At 43.2% G+C, this 22,356-nt stretch overlaps 1 protein-coding gene across 5 annotated transcripts in view; it reads right to left on the reverse strand.

Moving 5' to 3' along the window:
• Positions 1 to 22,356, reverse strand: part of PTPRG (protein tyrosine phosphatase receptor type G) — a 735,254-nt gene that overhangs the window by 674,768 nt on the left and 38,130 nt on the right. Inside the window, exon 1 of one of the 5 annotated variants that reach the window (XM_063722015.1) lies at positions 292 to 2,676. The exons of the other annotated variants lie outside the window; for them this stretch is intronic. The gene's annotated coding sequence lies outside the window, so the exon portion shown is untranslated. Of the gene's footprint in view, positions 1 to 291; positions 2,677 to 22,356 lie in introns of those variants that run through there. 5 annotated transcript variants of the gene reach the window in all.

The following is a 22,356-nucleotide window of genomic DNA, read 5'->3' on the forward strand; positions in this document are numbered from 1 at the left end:
TGTGATTCATTAAGAGGCAGTTACTAACTGGAAATAACCAAAATATATTTCCCTTCACCTTTGCTTAGTAATTTACACAATTTATACATCTTGTCTACTAAGGTAAGACTATTACTGAAGGCACAAAACCAGAAAACAGATTCCAAAAGACACGACAAATTTTACCTTGTTCAGTTATAAGGATTTGCAATTATTTGTATAATAAATCAGAGAAAAGCACTTTCCATTGCAAGAGGAAAGTAATTTACAAGATTCGTAAGTCCCTGTTATTTAGTAAAATTAGATCTTTACCTGCAGTGTCTGAAATTCCGACAACATAATCTTTCAAATCAAAATGGGTGGCAGGTCCTAAAATATGTACTGCAATCTGTCACTTAAAAATAATAGCAAAAAAAAAAAAAATTATCATCCAAAGTGACTGACAACGGAAAACTACAGAAATGTACCAACTTCTGTTACGCACTAATTACAAATAGCAAACTCTCCTTCCTGAAATCCTTCCAGCTCCCCCTTCTTTACCTTCTGCAATTTCAAAGCAAGTCTTCTGATGCAACCAAAAGCTAAGGTTTGAAGAACTTAAACACAAAAATGTCTTTTTACCTGACAACTAAAAATTAGTTATTTGATTACCTGTTGAGCGAGGTGTTGGGGAGGGAGGCAAGAAAAGTCAACCATGAAATACAGGGAAGACTTGGTTTCCTCCCTCTAGAAAGTTAACTTACTCGGGAAAAGGAAAGTAAAAGAACACCTAAGTGAAAGATGTATGCCCAGCAAATACTGTACCATCTGTTATTTTGGTGTCTAAGATGCTCTGAAGTTGAGTGATGACTTTCAAGAAATACTTTCAGGACTTCCAAGAAGGACAGGGACTGCCGAGATAATAATTACCCCAAAATTAAATGGGCATGTACACAATGCCAGACCATGTGCTGGCTATTTCCCGTGTTCTCTACTTAATTCTACAGAGAACCACATACATTAGCAACGATCTCCACTTCACAAATAAGAAAACAGAGAATCAGGGGAACTTACCAGCTTGCCCACCAATCACCTAACCAGCATAGTTTGGATGAAGGGACCTATCTATTGATTCATTCATTCTCTCATCCAAATACTATAATTATCCTAACTTCAAATCTCATACTCTTAGCCCACAAACTCCAACTGACCTGAGAGGATAAATATATTTGGAAAATACTGTGTCCCAATCTCCCCTGGCACGAAGAAAGGAAGAAGAGAAAGAGTGAAGGAGTTAAGGAAGACAGAGAGAGTAAGAGGGAGGAAGGGAAAAAAACAAAATTGCTGAGATGAATCAGAAAGTAAACTTCTAAAGCACAGTATCCAGGTAAAACATAAGAGGTGAGCTTTAGTTGACTTTAAGCTATTTCATGCCTACACCCCACACCTGGGGAGAAGAACTGCTGCTGAAATGTTTAGTATTAATCCAATCCCATCTATAGCACATACCACATAATCAGTAAAGGTTCAAGGTTAAGTCATTTATTTTAGCAAGATCCCTGCAGGATGGAAGGAAGGACGGCCCAACATTCTCCAGTGCCAGCCTCGTCACCTAAGGCAGGATTCCTGCCGGTCATTTCCAGCACTGAGTATCCACGGGTGCATAAGACAATTCAAAGGGGATGTGGGAAACAATATTTAGCCTTCTATATCCAGAATAGTTTTGACCTCATGCTTTACATTTTTAAGGTTTTATAATTTTCATAGGATTTTAGTATAAGAACAGATAAATAAATATAAATACATATATACACACACACACACACACACATATATATACACTGGGGGCATGGGTCCACATTTTTTTTGCTGATAAGGCAATGGGATCAGTGAAGACCACTGATCCACGCTACACTTATTAAAAGAGTAACTGTAAGGCCAGGCATGGTGGCTCACACCTGTAATCCCAGCACGTTGGGAGGCTGAGGTGGGAGGATCACCTGAGGTCAGGAGTTCCGGACATGCCTGGCCAACATAGTGAAACCTTGTCTCTAGTAAAAACACAAAATGTAGCTGAGTATGGTGGCACACACTTGTAATCCCAGCTACTCGGGAGGCTGAGGCAGGAGAACTGCTTGAACCTGGGAGGCGGAGGTTGCAATGAGCCAAAATTGCACCATTGCACTCCAGCCTGGGTGACAAGAGCGTAACTCCATTTCAAAAAAGAAAAAAAAAGAGTAACTGTTAACTTCAAGCATCTTCGATTGACAAACCAAATGACATTACTTTGGAATGACTCCATTCACCGGATGGGGAACAAAAAAAACCCTCAAGTTTCATTTCAGTCTCTCCTTGAAAGGTATTTGATTCCTGGCGGATTCCGGGTGCAAATAATGGCTGACCATTACAAATCTGTGAGGCCACCTCATTATGAGTTCATATGGCAACCAAATCCCATTTTCCCTCTGCAAATTCAATCCGCATCAATAGCCCCATATATCACTGGCTACTGCTGTTGGCTGCCTGATTTTGAAACATAAAATTTTTTTTGAAAGATTACTGCCAACACATAATAGGCAAACTGCAATTTCAATTCCCTACGCATGTGCTTGAAGGAGGGGGGATACACAAGCTACAAAATGTAAATGAAGCCTGTTGTTATCAGCTGTTTAGAGCCCCCATGACATCTTCCTCCCTTATTTGTCCAGTCACGTAGGGCAGGAAAAAAAAAATCAAAAGTGCCACCATTCAAGAAAGTCCTTTTATTATTCTACTCAGTACTAGTTCCCTGGTCTCTTAATTTTCTGAACTGTGTATACAAAATGCAACAAAATGAAGCAGTAGTGGCTCTACACAGCCAATCTTCATTAGGCAGAGCTCAGCGTGAAGGAATAACACAACTGTGTGATGTGTTTTATTAAGATGCTTTCATCAGCACCTGTTTAATAATCCATCACTTAGAAGAGTTAACATTTAAGGGGTGATGTTTACCCTAAAAAAGCTAGACTTCCTAGGGTTCAAAACAGTCCATTTCCCCAAAGCCCATAAACAAATCCACTACCAGGTCTGCTGTAAACTTGTGGCTCGTCCACAATACCAGTTACCTGCTATGCCACTAATTCATAGCTCACCTTCCTTGTTGACTTCTTCCAGGAAACACCATTTTCTATTAATTCATGTTTCATACACCCACCAGTACTATCATGGGAAGATAAAATATAGGAAGTCCATGTTGAACCCAAGCCCATTTTTGCAGTGAGACAAAAGGAGGCACTAGAGGCTCATTGTTCAGTGTCGGGTTTCTCAAAGGCTGCATTGCTGACATTTTGAACTGGATAATTCTTTCCTGTGGTGGCTGTCCTGTGCACTATTGGATGCCCAGCGGCATGCCTGGCCTCTACCTACCAAATGCCAGTAGCATCACCCTCCCAGTCCTGACAGTCGAAAATGCTTCCAGACATTGCCAAATGTCCCCTTGGAGGAGAGCAAAACTATTAACCCTCCCTCAGTTACAAACCACTGGTCTCGCGGGTGTACATATTCATCAATAGGCAGAAATTGTATGTATATAGAACTTCATACAGAAATTCATTAAAAACCCAGACTGTCAAGCCCATCCTTTTTGGAACACAGAACAAAGCCATGTTTGCCTACCAAACAGAAGAAGGCTCTGTATGCTGAGGTACCTTTTCTTTTTTTCTTTTTGAAACAGGGTCTTACTGTTTTGCCCAGGCTGGAATGCAGTGGCATGATCACGGTTCACTGTAGCCTTGATCTCCCAGGCTCAGGCAATCCTCCCACCTCAGCCTCCCGAGTAGCTGGGACCACAGGTGTGCACCAACACACCAGGGTAGTTTTTAACTTTCTTTTTTTTTTTTTGGAGACAGGGTCTCACTATGCTGCTCAGGCTGGTCTCGAACTCCTGGGCTCAAATGGTCCTCCTGCCTTGGGCTCCCAAAGTGCTGGGATTATAGGCGTGAGCCACCAAGCCCAGCCTAAGGTACTAATTATGATCACTAAAAGTGTGGTGGTCAAAAGTACTCTTTATAATAAAAATGAATACTGTCATTTTTTACTGCATTGACTCTCATCCACAGAAAGTCTCCAGAAAGTTCAGCTTTATGAGCCAAAATTTTTTATCTGATCAACTGTTTTAAAAGGCCTTAAGAAAAATTTCTTCAGAGCCAAATCCCTTTAACAGAAGATGGATATGCTGTGACATTTAGTTTCAAGGAAATAAAGAGGTTACCGTTTTTTTTTCCCTCAACAACCACTGCTAAACTTCTGCAAACCAATACTAAAAAAGACAATTTTTATTTAACAGTTAAAGAAACCAGCTTCCAAAAGCTCAATTGCCATCTGCAATTATAATCAGGCCCAATTTAGAATACCCCACCATGCTTTAGTCTTAATTAAAAATGGCACATCCTTGCAAGGGAATGCAATGTGAATTCACAATTCAAATGTTAGCAGGACACACACACAGGCACACACACCCCCCTCTCATGCTGGAGTCTAAGCTTGTGAGATTTAACTAATTTACCAGTTTCTTAATGGGTATAACTTCAGTATAAACTTTGTCTAATTTTTTATATTTTAAATTAGAAAGGCATGTGGATTATGTTAAGACAATTTGCCAGAAATACAAATGGATTTTTTTAAGCCTGCCATCTTTCACACAGCGCATGGCTGATCCTGTATTCCAGCCACTATTATCTTTACTCTGCATAAAAAAGCACACGGCTTCAGTGTAATATTTCCACTGATGCGAGAATAGTTCTTCCACCACACCAAATACTAAGATTCTCCAAGTACCACGTGGCCGCTTTGTAAGCTTAATAATTAGTTATATAGTGCACCTGCACATTTATAATTCAGTGAAATTTTTAGATTTCAATTCCTTAAAATGGACTCCAGCATTATCAGACGTTTTCCTACAGGACATTAATGCAGATATTATCTGAAAAATATGATACAAGCTCTCACTATCAGTCAATGTCATTTGCCATTTAAAATGTGACACAACAAAGAAGATATAGAAGGGCAGGCCCTAAGAACAACACAGGCACATCTTTAACTCATAGAAGTAAAGAGACCGTTTTCATATCTATCCACTGTGTGAGGACTCCTTGTAAAAAATCCAACTTCTTCCAAAATTCTTTAGTTAGATTCAGGTTCCCTTGCTGGAGCCGAGCCTCTGGCAAGGAAGGCAAGAGGGAGGTTGAAAGCTGTAAACAATAAGCTTGCCTCCCCGGTAAGCCTGTAAAATTAAGCCTTTCTCAGTTGGACAATTAGTTCTATATAGCTAATCAGGAAGAAAGAAATGAAGGCCATCTGGTTCTTGGAAGTTCTGTATCTGATCAACACTATCTTCTTGAAAGTATACTTCCTACATACATGGAGGCAAGAGAAAGCAAAAGGAAAGGAACACCCTTGTAAATGGCCTGTATACCCCGAGCAACCCACATGCCGAACACGTCCCTGACTATTTTATCCAGAAGCAATAGAAGAGCCATTAAATGCCGACACACCCTGCCTGGACAGACCTCATTTAGATACTACCACTTATTAACGAGTTAGCCTTTGGCAAACAAGTTGACCTCTCTATAGTAGACTGGGTAATTGGCCCTGTCTGTATCCAGGGCCTTCTACAGGCAACTTTGCAGTTCCTCCCACACAGTGTAATTCCTGTCCCTTGACTTGGAGCTTGACCATGTGACTTGTTTCAGTTGGTAGCTTAACTTCAAGAGTGAAATCTTTTATAACACTGTCCCTCAAATACCAAGGGCAGGGATGCAGCTAGCCTCGGACACAAACCAGGATCAGGCACACAATCCTTTTACCAAAACTCCGGCAGTCCTCTTTCGCTATCTTCTCTGTCTACCTACTTTATGCCCCCTTACTGAGTTTTCTGTTATCTTCCGGCATCGATGGTGGAAAGTCAACTACCAACAACACCCTTTCTGTTCCTAGGTTTAACAGAGCAGCACCCCTGCAGCAGTGCCTCAATCCCAAGATGGGTGCAGAGCTGGGGTGGGGCAGAGTCCTCAGGGCCCACATAAAGTTGCATGCTAACACAAAGGTGTCCGGTCAATTGAGAGAATGAAATCTAGCCAACACACCCTGCTTGCCAAGCCAAGTACTTTGCCATGGGGCTGCCCTCCACCAGGAGGAAGACCTGCCTTATTCTGCAGAAGAGTACCGTCTGTCCAGAAGGGGTAACCAAGTGAGACGAGGAGGGTGTCTATATGGCAGGGAGAAGGGCTTGGCGTGGAGGTTGGTGTTTGAGAGAGTTGAGAAGTGTCTACACGGAAGAGTATTCCAACACACAGTGGGATGAACTGAGTAAATAAACATACTCAAAACAGTCGGAGCCCAGTTTCACCTTGTCACAGGAGTCAAAAATCCATGAAAGAGAAAACTAAAATGAAGCATGTGTTGTTGAACTTGTGAATGTTAACAGACATACAGATGTTAATGTGTGTATACGGACATGCACATACATATTTAACCCATAGATTTGTCCACTAAAAGGGCCTGGGGGCTGCAGTGTCCCAAGATATGCTCAGATGTTGGTTTCTAAATACCATTCTCAGCCGGGCGTGGTGGCTCGCGCCTGTAATCCCAGCACTTTGGGAGGCCAAGGTGGGCAGATGACCTGAGGGCAGGAGTTCAAGACCAACATAGCCAACATGGTGAAACCCCCATCTCTACTAAAAATACAAAAATTAGCCTGGCATGGTGGCACATGACTATAATTCCAGCTACTTGGGAGGCTGAGGCGGAAGAATTGCTTGAACCCAGAAGGCAGAGTTTGCAGTGAGCTGAGATTGTGCCACTGCACTCCAGCCTGGGAACAGAGCGAGACTCCATCTCAAACAAACAAACAAACAAATAAGTAAATAAATACTAGTCTCCTCTAAAAGATATCAGGGCTCTTTGGCTCCTCAGCTTCTTGGCCAAATCCAGAGCCAGGACTGGCAGAGTACAAGATGAACCTGGAACTTCTTGTTCTAAACAGTAAGGAATTACTCAAATAATGATGGGGACATGTCAAAAGGACACAGGAACGAGCTGGCAAGAACTCCCACTATCTAAATGTGGAGAGATCTGAGCATCAAAATAATGATGGTAACAGACTATAACCCAAATAAAATAAAAATCCATCATCCAAACTGATGAGGATTTATGGATTAAGTCAAATAAAGAGTAAGTTCAAAGTTTATGGAAAGCAGTCTCAAAGTACCTGCTCAAAACACACTTATTACAAAGGGAAAAAGAAGAATAAGTTTAAGTAGGGAAGCCTGGCAGATGCTGCCTTATCAAGTGATCAAAGTTAACACCACCAGCAATGGGACAAATCAAATCACCTGACAGGACTGAAAGGCCCAGAGCACCGCTCCGCTGGTGTTTCCGTCTCAGCGCATAACCTGAACGTAATCACGAGGAAACCTCAGACAAACCAAAACTGAGTGACAGTCTAGCTAAACAACTGGTGTGTTATCTGAAAAGTATCGAGGTCATAGAGGCCAAGGAATTCCGAGAAACTGTTCCAGACCTGAAAGAGACTAACAACTGACACATGATTCTAAATGGTTCCTTCTGTCATTGGGACAATCAAGGCATATTTGAATGAGGTCTGAGGATTAGACAGTAGTGTGGTATAAAGTTAATTTCACAATATTGATGGATGTATTGTGATACACGACTGTTCTTGTTTGTAGGAAATACACATTCAAGTGTCCAGAGGGGACAGGGTGCCAGGCTGGCAATGCATCCAAGTAGTTCAGCGAGGAAAAGTTCTTTTATGTTGTTGTTACAATTTTTTCCACCTTTTTAAAACTATAATGGGTGGAGTGCATGGTGTGTTTGGAAGCGGTAGATTCTTTCGGAAGCTGGGTGGGAAAGTCACTCTGAAAGAAGACACTAGAACTGAGATATACAAGAGAAGGAGCTGCCACATACAAATCCAAAGGGCAGAGATAATAATGATGATGTTAATTTTATAACAAAACAGTGCCACAATCTGTACAGTGCTACTGAGCTCAAAGCAGCGGTCTAAAATTCCTTCTATATTTTAATTCATTTATTCCTCAACAAAAACCTAATTAGAATTATTAAGTATTATTAAAGTAGACTGGGCACAGTGGCTCACGCCTGTAATCCCAGCACTTTGGGAGGCCAGAGTGGGTGGATTGCTTGAATCCAGGAGTTCAAGACCAGCCTGAGCAGCATGGTAAAACCCCATCTCAGAAAATACACCAAAAAAATTAGCTGGGCGTGGTGGTGCACACCTGTGGTCCCAACTACTTGGGAAGCTGAGGTGGAAGGATCACTTGAGCCCCAGAGGCAGAGGTTGCAGTGAGCCAAGATCACGCCACTGCACTCGTGCACTCCAGCCTGGGCAAGATCCTGTCTCAAAAAAAAAAAAGGTATTATTAAAGTCAAATTATTATTATACCCAACTTAAAGATCAGGAAACTGGGACACAGAAAGGTTTTAGTAACTCACTCAAGGTCATAGGGTTGGTTAGTAGCACAGCCAGGATTGGCATCTACCAGTTTGACTCCAGAGGTTATATTTAATTACTCTGCCATTGTGGCAACCCCAAGCAACTAACAGAAGGATGGGGAGGCACAGTGGAGCCAGGCCTCTTGAACCATCCCAGCCATGAAGGCTGGAGCTAGTGAGTGAGTGAGTGAGGAACAACAGGGGAAGAGGTGAGAAGCGGAGGCAGGCCCATGGGTGAGAGTTTGGATTTTTTCATGTGTACTAGGAAGATGTTTCTAAAAGGGGGAAGATCACTTAGAGGGCTATCACCATATTTTAACCCAGGGAGGATGGTAGCTCACCAAGTCAATAGCAGTAAATTTAGAGAGCACTGATCAGGGAGATTCAAGATTTATTTGGGAGGTAAAGCCAACAGGATGTGGGGATCATTCTAGAAAGCCATGCCCTGAGATTACTAAGTAAAACTATATGCACCCTCTAAATTCCTTGGATTAGTCTCCGCACACAGAGGTCACAGTGTATTGCTGATGGTTTTGTGTTGTGGTCACCTCACAATTCTTTCAACAAAATACAAAAGCACAACTGCAATAAACCACATCTACCCTCTTCTATTAGGACGTCTTCAATAACCTAATAATGGATCATGGTTTTTGAGACTACACCATCTTCAATTTATGTAACCATTTCCCTCTTAATAAACAATGCCCAGTTCATTCTGATTTCATAGCTTGCCTTCATACAAAGAGAATCTCTCCCACACAGATTAATTTGTTTTCCCTGAATCTCATCAAAGATTGTACCTGGCACTGTAATTGGGTGGGTTTTAAATAGATAATTTAACCTTGAGAAAATGTTCATTTGACTCAACACATCCTTCTAATCTAAGAAACACACAAATTCCCTTTCACCCCAGCATGTCTTTCTTTAATTGTGACAGCAGTGCTGAGAAATTCATCTTCAAAGAGTTGATTGAGCCACAAGGGAATATTAATACCTAAATATTGAAGCAATCCTGATGCTTTGCTTAAAGGAACGCTGGCTTTGCTAGATGAAAAGCTTCCAAAATGTCTCTGGTCTATGCCTTTAAAAAAAACATGATTTTAGCATATTTTCATCTCTCTGCATTAAGTCTGAAAGTAAAAGGCACAGTTTATTCCTCTTAAAAACAGAAAAAGCCCTTTGCTTTCTACTGCCAGCAAATGCATTTGCTAGGATTCTGCTAGGCTTTTGAGCGTCCTAGTCTAAAGGGTGTGATTTCCCTCGAATATGGAGAAATAAATGTTCTTTTGACTCTGACAGTCTAAGTGTAAGCCACTCTGCTGCGCTATTGGTGGCTTTATGGAAAGCATTTCTTGTCGAAGGTGAGCACAGACAGCAAGGAATGGAGGGAGAGATTGAGACAAGCTGACCTGTCCTTTGTCATCCTCTCGTTCACAGCAAAGGCTGTTCTACCAAATGATTACAAGTGCACACACACACACACACACAAATTAATTCCAGGAACCAGAGAATTCAGAACGAGTAATAGGATCCCATTCCCCCGAAGCTGATATCATCAAATTCTCACATGATTCACAACCTGGCAATCTATCTCTTTCCATTGATTATCCTGCTATTATGGGATATAACTGCTCTCTGCCCATTCCAAGAACTCTAAAGTGTTGCACTGAGAATACACTAATGCACCTTTAATGTAGAGAAGACGGGAAAAAAAAAACAGAGGAACAAAATAGGCTAGAGAATGCATAAAGCTGAAGATCCTTTCAAAAGCAGTGGAGAAGTTAACAGCTTCTCAGGGAGTCAATCAGGCAATTCGTGCCCAGCAGCTACCTGGGCTCACAGTGTTGACATTTCTAACTGGAAACAGGCCACATGAAGTACTGCCGAGAACTACCTACAACTGAACTGGAGGCACGTGTGTATCTCACTTTAGGCAAAGGCCATCCAAGAGAACAGTTTCTCAACTGGATGGAATTGCAGTCACGACAAAGGTTACAGAAAGATGCTTCACATTCCAAGATGCTCACCAGACAACCTCTTTAAATGAGAGCCTTCTCAACTGCACAGATTGCAACAGGGCTTATCAAAACCCTTACGGTGGCCAGGCGTGGTAGCTCACACCTGTAATCTCAGCACTTTGGGATTAGGCCAAGGCAGGTGGATCACCTGAGGTCAGGAGTTCAAGACCAGCCTGACCAACAAGGTGAAACCCCGTCTCTACCAAAAATACAAAAATTAGCCAGGCATGGTGGCAGGCGCCTGTTGTCCCAGCTACTCAGGAGGCTGAGACAGGAGAATTCCTTGAACCCGGGAGGCGGAGGTTGCAGTGAGCCGAGATAGTGCCACTGCACTCCAGCCTGGGCAATGGAGCAGGACTCCGTCTCAAAAATAAAACAAAAAACCCTTACAGCAGGGGTTAACAAACTCTGACCTGCTGCTTCCTTTTGAATAGTCCTCATGTAAAGAAGGATTTTTATATTTTTAAATAGTTTTTTAAAAGTCAAAAGGATATTTCCTGACACATGAAAAGGATATGAAATTCAACTTCAGAGTCTATAAATAAAGTTTTATTGGAACACTACCATACCCATTCACTGATGTACTGTCTGTGGCTACTTCTGCACTACAAAGCAGTGAGTATGTCCAACTGAGGCATATGGCCTGCAAAGTTGAGAATGTCTATTGGGGTCTTTACAGAAAATGTTCGCCAACCCCTGCCTTAATTGACCCACAAATTTGGGGAAAACAGCTCCAAATAAACTGAAGGCCCACTAGAAAAATGTACTTACTAATGCAAGAAAAATCGCTCTTTTCCTTCTAAACAGGCTCCCTTCTCAAAAAAGTCTACTAGAAAAATCAGTAAACGGCACAACATACATAAAGTCCCCAAAAAAGCATTCAAGTTTTTTTTACTTACCAGTCAAGATGGTAGTTAACACTGAGTGGGAAAAAAATGAAAATTAAAATGATGAGAAAGGCACCGTGCTTGTCACATTGTGTACATCTTTCCATTTGATCTGCACAGCAAGGTTCTGAGGGATGGTTATTCACCTTATTCCAGGTAAGGAGACTGAACCCACAAGAAGCTGAATAACATTGTGATAAAGTCACAGCGGTATATGATACCTTCATAGCTCAAGCCCACATTTTACTGGCTCTAAGTCTCATATTTTTAACTATTACAGGATGATTAGGATCTCTGTTCGAAAACTTGCTTTTGCCATTCAGAAAAAGAAAGAATACACTGGACTCGGTGGCTCATGCCTGTAATCCCAGCACTTTGGGAGGCCAAGACAGGAGGATCACTTGCATTCAGGACCAGCCTGGCCAACATGGTGAAGCTCCATCTCTACTAAAAATAGTTTTAAAATGAGCTGGGTATGGTGGCGCACACCTGTAATGCTAGCTACTTGGGAGGCTGAGGCAGGAGAATCACTTGAACCCAGAAGGTAGACAGTGCAGTGAGCCAATACAGTGCAATTGCACTCCAGCCTGGGCAACAGGAGAAGAAAGAAAGACAGAGAGAAAGAGAGAGGGAGAGAGGGAGGGAGGGAGGGAGGGAGACAGGGAGGGAGGGAGGGAGGGAGGGAGGGAGGGAGGGAGGGAGACAGGGAGGCAGGTAGGCAGGCAGGCAGGTAGGCAGGCAGGCAGGCAATGAGAGAATAAATAATATTCAAGTGAGTGAAACGAAAATAACTACCTACCTGTGAAAGGAATGGTCATTTAACAGAGAAATATTTGTCTTATTAAATGCTGCATATGCGTTAGTGTTGGGCTCTTAAGTAACATTCAGTTCCTGTTCTTACTATCACCCTGGGTACAGCCAAATCCATGTAGGCAAACATACGATATAATCTCTTTATCCATCTGCTACGAAGACTGCTGGCTATAGTCCAGCATCTTTGCCCCATGGAGGCTCCTTTTCCTAAGCTTACCACCCTGGGCAATTTTTTTTATATTCAGCAGTAAATCACTTGTAATCTAAGAGACAGTGACAATACATCTACCAAATGATTCGGGTCTTGCAAAATCTCTTAGCAAAGACTGATGATAGAGCCAGTAGTAGTACTGCAGATTTTATTACTGCTATTTTTGACTATGCATAGAAGTGAACATACAGCACTTAGAGTGCGCCAGGCACTATTCCAAGCACATTAAATGTATTCAATGCATTAAATTGTTAATCCTCACATCCCTACGAAGGTGTACTATAATTGCTCTCAGTTTACAGATTAGGAAACTGAGGCACAACAAGATTAAGTGATTTACCACTAGGGAGCCATGCTGGGATTCAAACCCAGGCAGTGTGGTATCGGAGTTCATACTCCTTACATCACATGCCTCACTGCCTCTCCATACTAGATACAAATAAAAACATTTTAAAGTGTGAAAATAATTTGTGTATAATCAAAAGTTATCTGCATTATTAATAGAAGGGCTGTCTGTTAACTTGTTGGAAAAAAGTTGGAAAGAATAATCTGTGTAAATTGGTAGAAATAAGAAAACAAAATGCAATGCTATTTTATTTATTCTGAGATAGGATCTCACTCTGTTGCTCAGGCTAGAGTGCAGTCACCGCAACCTAGGCTTCCTAGACTCAAGTGATCCTCCCACCTTCGCCTCCCGAGTAGCTAGGACTACAGGTGCACACCACCACACCCAGCTAATTTTTTTGGTATTTTGTGTAGAGGGGGGTTTTGCCGTATTGCCCAGGCTAGTCTCAAACTCTTGGGCTCAAGCAATCCACCCAACTCAGCCTCACAAAGTGCAAGGATTACAGGCATAAGCCACCACACCCAGTCTTATTTCTTATTTTAAAAAAAGAAAGAAACATCTGGAATGCTAAGAGATGTAGGGTGCTTGTAGTTGTTGGTGAATAACCTTTTCTGTTTGTACTACTCTAAGAACCTGAAACTGTGGATGATACCACATACAACTCAGCTTTTCCTTGAAAGGCGAAGCTCCCTTCTCAGAAAACTCCACCAGAAAAATCAGGAAACAGCACAACATATATAAAGTTCCCCAAAAAGCTTTCGAGGTTTCTGACTTGGTAGCCAAGATGGTGGGTAGAAATGGAACGGGAAAAGATGAAAATTAAAATGATGAGAAAGGCACTGTGCTCATCACTTTACATACATAACTTCGTTCGACCCACACAGCAAGGTACAGAGGGATGGTTAGACCCATTTTACAGATAAGGAGACACAGCCCAAGGGAAGTCCAATAACTTCCTATACCTTGATGAAGGTATATCATCCTGAAGAGTAATTTTCATAAATGGAAAAGGTCATAGTTTAGTATCAATCCATATCTAACCCTCTCTAGAGACCAAAAGCTTCTGTATCATGTTCAGGCTGACCCAACCTCACACCATCAAGGGCAAACACTGGTACTCCTCCCACTCCTAATGCTGAGCCCCCATGGCAGATGTAAGTGATCATGCTCTTCCCCACTGAGCCCAGACCTCAGATGGAGTATTATCTTGGATAATCCCCTAAAGGGCCAATAGCAAGGGCTCAGCGTAAAGACGATGAAATCCTTACATCATCTAGCCCTGAATTAGTGGCAGCTTAGCCTGGCATCAAGGAAGGCATCTTTTATCACCAATAGTTCGTGAAGTCTAGAAATGGACTGAGGTCTCTCTCCTAGTCTGCTTCCCAAGCCAACTCATGCTGCCTTAAACAATAAAACATGTATTGTTTCACACAAATGGGAGTCCAAAGGAAAGGCAGGCTTCCAGAGCCAGCTGATTCAGCAGCTCAAAGAAGTCAAACAAGAATCCAGGTGCTTCCCTTCCCTTCCAGGTCAGCTCTCCTCAACCTTGTACCCTCAGGCTGCCACATGCAGTTGTGGGTGGCACATCCTGGCAGCACCCACAGCAAACAGAACACAGATTCCCAGGCTTCAAGGAAAGATGCAGCTCTCCATGGAAGGGCCCAGCAGACACATCCTCCCAATTCCATTACACATGTGGTGAGATCACATAGTTGCTCCTGAACCAATCATTAATGATAGCTGTGAACCAAATATAGCCAACCTAGAGCTAGGATCTGGCTTCTAGCCAGCTGCTGGGCTTCTCCCTAGTGGCTCAGCTTCTTCTTTGCTGCTCAGCTTCTCCCTAGCTGCTCGGCTTTATGGAGGAGGACAGATACCTACACAAAACTGCGGCTCTGTGCGGAAGAAGGAAGATAGAAATGGATGCTGACAAGGCATCAAACAGCATCCCCAATAAGCCTTCTGCCCTGGCAAGTTGCGGACCAGAGATCAAAACTGGCCGCCCACAGGACAAGTCTAGCCAAAAGACAATTATTTCAGCGCTCATGCAGTAATAAAAGCTGAATTCATTAACAAAATATAAAAATTAGAAGTAATTAGGTAAAGTTTAAGATGCCTAGTTTCTCTGGAAATATTAGAATGATCTAACAATGCTGGCTCAAATTCCAACAGGGTAATCCTCACCCCAAGCCCAACCCCGCCAGGCCTGGAGAAGAGGCAAGTCGCGTCCAGTTCTCCACAGTCCAGCCCTTCGCTGTGGCTCTGCACCTCACTCTTTCACTTTAGCTTCCTGAGCCCACATGCCATTTATTTGTTTGCAACCCATTTCAGCCATCACAGAGACCCACTGAAGAAAGTGGGCCCTCAAACCGATAAAACCCGAATGCTAGAACTTCCCCCTCCTGGCCTCTCCACAGAGAATGTCACTTCTAAAGAGAAGCAGGAGGAAGAGTCACATTAATCATCAAATTTGTAACCACTCTGTTATCTTTACTCAGACCTTCCCTCTACCACTACCAAAACCAAAGAAAAGTAAGGTTTAAAAGAGTTTGTCAAGCTGCCTTTCTGTGGGAAATAAAACTCCTACGAAATGAGAGCGGTAGTGATGTGGCTGAGCGCAGTCTCAGACTGATGGTACTGTTTGATGCATCTGGTTAAGTGTTTTGGCCCCAGGCATTTCAGTTTTAATGGATCCCAAAGAACACAGTTTGATCCGATTTCTGAATTCATATGGCATTTTCTCGGGACAATATTCTAAGTAAGTATTTAAAGGATACCCATGTCAAGGAGACAGAGGATTCACACCAAAATGAAAACCTAACAGGGACTCCTCTGTACCCACAGCTTTATCTCACAGGTAGCTGTCCATACCACTACAGTGCCAAGGAAGGAGGTACACAGAATACCAATTCTAGACCCCTAGAATGATAACCAAGCTGATCCGTATAGGATGTGCTGGTCACTCTAAGTTCCAAAGTGGCCATGTGTTATCCTTACCTGCCCAAAGCTCCTTCTCTCACCTCTTGGCAGAGAGTCCTCTTTCCTAAGAGAATGCTATTCCCTGAAGCTGAAGTGGGGGCTTTCATCCTCACTTCTATCATGTAGGTGGGGACATCATCTGAGCCTGTTCAGTTATTGGTCCAGCTGAATGTGACCCAAATCTTGATCATTAAGAGTAAGGCATGATATCTGGTGCTATGGTTAGAGTGCCTGGCCTCCAAAATCCAGGTGTTGCCAATGTGATAGTAATAATAGTTAGGGCCCTTAAGAGGTGATGAGGCCCTGAGGGCTCCTCCCTGGTGAATAAAATTAAGTTCCTTATAAAAGAGGACCCACAGCGCCTCCAGGAAAGCTGCCTTTCTTCCTTCCACCATGTTGAGGACAGTGTTCCTCCCCTCTGGAGGACGTAGCCCTTGCCAGAGAAGGAACGCCTCCAGTGCCTTGATCCTGGGCTTCCCAGTCTCCAGAAGTGTAAGAAAATTAATTTCTCTTCTTTGTAAGTTACCTGGTTGCAGACATTTTGTTATAAAAACATACATGGACTAAGACATTGGAACACCAGACAAACTTCTCTCCTTAGAAATAAGGAGCTCTGTATATAGCTCCGCAGGAGCTAGGGATATTGCAGATGTATATCAATGGCCCTGATCAGCTGACTTTAATTTAATGAATAGAGAATTTATCCTAAGTGGGCCTGACCTAATCAGGTGAGTCTTTTAAAAGAGACTACAAATAGCAGAGACATCCTGACACCCCGCACCCCCACCACCTTGTTGGCCTTGGAGAAGCAAACGTCCACATTGTGGAGACAGCCACGTGGCAGGCAAAGGCAGGCATCCTTCAGCAGCTGAGGCCTCAGTCCTACAAACATGAAGCGCTACGTTCTGCCAACAACCAGCAAGCCTGGGAGAGAATGAGCCTCCGATGAGATCACAGCCCTGGCTGACACCCTAATTTCAGCCTGAGCAGAGGACCCAGCTAATTCCCACACTCATGACCCATGGAACCTGAAGATAATAAATGTGTGTTGAGTTTATGGTAATTTGTTATACAGCAATAGAAAATGGATACACCACATGGGGTGAGGGGTGTCACCAACCAGGAAAATGGAAAAGACAGAGGTGGGACCTCATGCCCTTTTAAGGAAGCATGGCAGTGGGAGATGCCAAAGCCTTCTAGTTCTGGCAGCCAAGCAGTTCATATTTATTTACAAGTCAGGCTGGGTGTGGTGACTCACATCTGTAGTCCCAGTGCTTTGAGAGGTGAGGCAGGATTGCTTGAGGCCAGGAGTTCAAGACCAGCCTGGGCAACGTAGCAAGACACCATCTCTACAAATATAAAACTAGAAAACTTAGCCAAGCACGGTGGTGCATGCCCGTAGTCCCAGCTACTTGGGAGGCTGAGGTGAAAGGATCACTTGAGGCCAGGAGTTCAAGGCAGCAGTAGGCTATGATCACAGCACTGCACTTCAGTCTAGGTGACGGAGCAAGACTCTTTCTCAAAAAAAAAAAAAAAAAAAAAAAAATGGCTTGGTGTGGTGGCTCACACCTGTAATCCCAGCACTTTGGGAGGCCGAAGTGGGCAGATCACCTGAGGTCAGGAGTTCAAGACCAGCCCAGTCAACATGGCAAAACCCCGTCTCTATTAAAAACACAAAAATTAGCTGGGTGTGGTGGTGGGCACCTGTAATCCCAGCTACTCAGGAGGCTGAGGCAGGAGAATCACTTGAACCTGGGAGGCAGAGGTTGCAGTGAGTCGAGATCATGCCACTGCACTCCAGCCTGGGTGACAGAGCAAGACTCCGTATCAAAAGAATAAAAAAGAAAAAAATTAATTAAAATAAATGTTTATTTACAAGTCACAACCCACCCCTAACACAGTCCTCAGCACATCATTAGGGTTCTCTCAGTACTTACTAACTGAATAAGAAAATAAACAGACACGTGACTAAATCCTCCAGCAAACAGAAGGATAGCGAATGGGAGATGCCAGCTTATCAGATGTGGGATGTGCTGAAGGACAGAGTGTGGCATGATCCAACAAGAAAGACCTTTGGGTCCGAAGAGACCTGGGCTACCTCGTCAGTTGTCCCCTTTACTAGCTCTGTGAACAAAGTTCATTTTATTCCCCTCCAGCTCCATTTTCTCATCTAGCAGACCGAGTGACTTGTAAAGTTGTCATGAAGATCAAATCAGGTAATATATATCAGGGCACCCTGCCTGGACCCTGAATCTACAAGGAGTTTTATTGAAAAACAGATCCTCCTTCTCTCCTACTTTGCCACATTAAACCCTCCATGTGGCCGTGGCACAGCTAATGGGGTTCTAGGGGAAAAAAAACTCATGGCAAGCAAGCTGATGAATGGCAGTGTTACAATACAAAAGGTCACAGACCTGCGTTCAACTACCAAATATGCCACTTGTTAGCCAGGACAATTATTCCATCTTACTCAGTTTACCAAATTCCTTATTTGGTAAATGGAAAAAATGGTACTTACATTACAGGCTGGTTGAGAGGGTTAAAGGAGAACTGATATGACAAAGAATAATACCTGATGCATAGTAAGCCACTAAAGTTCTTAGACATATGGGATTTTATGTTTATTTGTATGATCTGAGCTGGGCTCCTACAGGCCAGATGTCACAATAGGCAACTTAAAACCACTGGCAGAAGTTAAAAGCTGAATTATTACAACCTCCCGCCACCATCAAAGAACAAGATATGTTAAAGTTCTATTTTTTATTTTATTTTTTTGAGACGGAGTCTCACTCTGTCACCTAGGTTGGAGTGCAGGGTGCAGTCTCTGCTCACTGCAACCTCTGCCTCCCAGGTCCAAGCGATTCTCCTGCCTCAGCCTCCCGAGTACCTGGGAATACAGGTGCCCACCACTATGCCCAGCTAATTTTTGTATTTTTAGTAGAGACAAGGTTTTGCCATGTTGGCCAGACAGGTCTTGTACTCCTGGCCTCAAGCGATCTGCCACCTCGGCCTCCCAAAGTGCTGGGATTACACGCATATATTGACAAATATATGTCAATAAAACCGTGCCCAGCCATGTTAAAGTTCTAATGCCCAGTACCTCAGAATGTGACATGATTTGGAAATAGGGTCACTGTGGATATAACTGGTTAAGGTGAAGTCATATTGGAACAGAATGGGCCCTTAATCCAATATGACTGGTGTCCTTATAGTAAGGGGAGAGAGACACTGATGGAAAATGACCGTGTGAAAACACAGACACAGGCTAGAGTGCCATGCGAAGATGGAGGCGGAGATTGGAGCCACATCTGCAAGCCAAGGAATGCCAAGGATTGCCAGCAAGGACCAGAAGCTACAAAGTGGCAAGGGACAGATTCTCCCTCAGAGCCTCCAAAATGAAAGCAACCTTGCCAACACCTTGATTTTGGACCATCTGAACTCCAGAACTGTGAGGCAATAAATTTCCTTTTTTTTAACTCACCGGTTTGTAGCATTTTGTAATTGTAGCTATATTAGGCCATTATTGCATTGCGATAAAGAAATACCTGAGACTGGGTAATTTATAAAGAAAAGAGCTCACAGTTTTTCAGGCTATACAGGAAGCACGGTGCTGGCATCTACTTGGCTTCCAGTGAAGCCTCAAGGAGCTTTCAATCATGGCAGAAGGCAAAGCAGAAGCAAGTGGGGGTAGGTGGGGGATGCCACACAATTTTAAATGACCAGATCTCACAGGAACTCACTATGGCATAGAGAGCACCAAACCACAAGGGCTCCGCTCCTATTATCCAAACTCCTCCCACCAGGCCCCACCTCCAGCATGCTGAATTACAATTCAACATGAGTTTTGGGTAGGGACAAACATCCAAACTTTATCAGTAGCCCTAGGAAACTCAGAGGATGCCTCAAGTCAGTGGTGGTTTGGTAAACACTTACCATCCAGTTCCAGCAGGGTGGCTGATTTATAGTGTTTGCTGATTTCCATGGTATAAATATTCCCATGATGACCCATTTCAAAGCACCAAAATGAAGTAACATCACTAAATGTGAAGGAGGAAAGATGTGCAGTAGCAAACCATTATACAGTAATACCACCACACACACCACAGATACAACCTCCAGAGCACAGATCATAGTAAAATGCAGGGAAATCATTAGGAAGTGTTGAGCTTGAGGTATTTGTCACTTCTTGAATGTAATTTAACTGTAAGTTTACATAAGTCTATGTTTTAAAAGACTATGTTTAATAATTGGCTCTCAAAATTCCTGAAAATGTAACAATCAGTTCTCATGAGCCGGCACAAGCAGTGACCCAGGGAGGGAAGTAGACAACAGATGAGAAGCCCAAACCCTCCACCCTTATAGCTCTAAACTAAGCCTGGCCCTGCGAGCATGGGCTGCAAAACCAAGCCCCTGTGCCAAAGAGGGGGTCCTGCTGACTGTCAGATGGTAATAGACAGTGTCTGGTTAATTAAGCAGGTTTTACTGCAGCTAAAACCCTGGGCCTATCTTCTCCCTGATCCCATAAAGCATTCATGGCAGTTCAGTTTTTAACCAATACAGGCGTAATTTGAAATCAATCTCCTCTCTCCTTGATGAACAATGGACTATTTAGTGTGACCCACAGAGAAAATTAGAAGCCCATGTGTGTGAGGTAGCTGGACGCTTGACTGGTCCCACCGTGAGGATGCTGATTTCATTTCCCTCTGGATTGTGTACACTGGGTTGGATGTTTGAACTTCTCTTTTAATTACAAGGGGGCAGGTGGCATATTTTATCCTTCTTGTTTAATCAACACATGTAAGCTATGAATGACACACTCTGGAAACCCAAGTGAGCAAGACAGGTACAGTCTCAACCCTACTGACTGAGACAGCCAGCCAAAAGGCCAGAAGGTACTCACAGAAATTAAAAATTTAAAAAAAAAAAAAAAAAAAAAAAAAAGGCTAGGAAGGCCTCAAACAGAAGCCCAAGAAGGCTTCCATTAACACAGTCACATAGATACATTTGTCCAATTCACCAGCTGCATCTTGCATAAAGCCACCCACAGGCTGGGAATTCCACCACTGTTTCCTAACCACTTCATCCTGGACAACTTCAGTGTTGGCTGAAGGTTGACAGCAATGCTCTCACAGCGTTGTTGTAAGGTTCAAATGAGACCATGCATGAGAGTGAGTAGTATGTTCCCTCTGCTCCTTAACTTATAACTTTACCTCCTTCACATTTCTGCTCAAATATCAACTTCTTCCAATGAGGTCTATTTAAGATAGGTGGCAATCCACCCAACTCCCACCCAATTCCTGATTTCCATGATTCTTCTTTCCTTTTTACTGACACTTGTCACCGTCTATCACGTTAGTCTGTTTCCCCCCACTAAAATACAAGCTCCACAAAGGCTGATATTATTTGTTGGTTTTGTCACTTTTCCAAATACCTAAAATAAGGCATGGCACATAGGAGGTGCTCAATAAATATGAGATGGATGGATAAAGAGAAACCAAGAACTCTTATGGAAGAGACTCACCGATCCTTTGACCTCCAACATCGTTTTTGTTTTTGTTGAATAAGTGAACAAAAGAATACACCATCAACACTGATTTGAGCCCATAAATACTGGAGATTACCCAAAGGATATAATGTTGCAGTTTTCCTCTAGATAATAAAACTCACATCAAATAGCAGAGGCCAACATGCCCGCATTCTACAGTGTTTCAGTGTCTTCCCAAAGTGTGTTCCGGATGAGTTAACTCAACTCAGAAAGGTGGGAGGGCAGCATCGAACAGAAGCCGATACCCTCATTCAGAAAAGCTCTTTTTGTTTTTGTTTTGTTTTGCTTTTTGAGACAGAGTCCCCCTCTGTCACCCAGGCTCGAGTGCCGTGGTGCAATCTCAGCTCACTGCAACCTCCGCCTCCAGGGTTCAAGTGATTCTCCCACCTCAGCCTCCCAAGGAGGTGGGACTACAGGCGTGTGCCATCACGTCTGGCTAATTTTTCTATTTTTTGGTAGAGACAGGGTTATGCCATGTAGGCCAGGCTGGTCGCGAACTCCCGACCTCAAGCGATCTGCCCGCCTCGACCTCCCAGAGTGCTGGGGTCACAGGCGTGAGCCACCACATCTGGCCCAAAAAAGCTCTTTTTAAAAATCTGTTTTATACATTGAGATCTGAAGTAAGATTTTATTTGCAACACAGGTTCCACTGCTAAAGGCAGGATTGAAAATACTCAACTTTAAGACATTTTAAAAAACAAAAACAGGCCTGGTGCAGTGGCTCAAGCCTGTAATCCCAGCACTTTGGGACACCGAGGTAGGAGGACTGCTTGAGCTTAGGAGTTTGAGACCAGCCTCGGCAACACTGGGAAAACCCCATCTCTACAAAAAAATTAAAAATGAGCCAGGCATGGTAGTGCACACCCACGGTCCCAGCTACTTGGGAGGCTGAAGTGGGAAGATCGCTTGCACCTGAGAGATTAAGGCTGCAGTGGGCTGTCATTGTGCCGCTGCACTCCAGCCTGGGTGACAGAACAAGACCTTGTCTCAAAAAAACAAAAACAAAAACAAAAAACAAAAGAACCAAAACCACATCATCATCAAACTTTAGTAAGAACTTCAAAAGCCAAAGTAAAAGGTTTCATCCA

Source organism: Pongo abelii, chromosome 2 (genome assembly GCF_028885655.2).
Source record: "Pongo abelii isolate AG06213 chromosome 2, NHGRI_mPonAbe1-v2.0_pri, whole genome shotgun sequence".
In the NCBI taxonomy this organism is placed as follows: Eukaryota; Metazoa; Chordata; class Mammalia; order Primates; family Hominidae; genus Pongo; species Pongo abelii.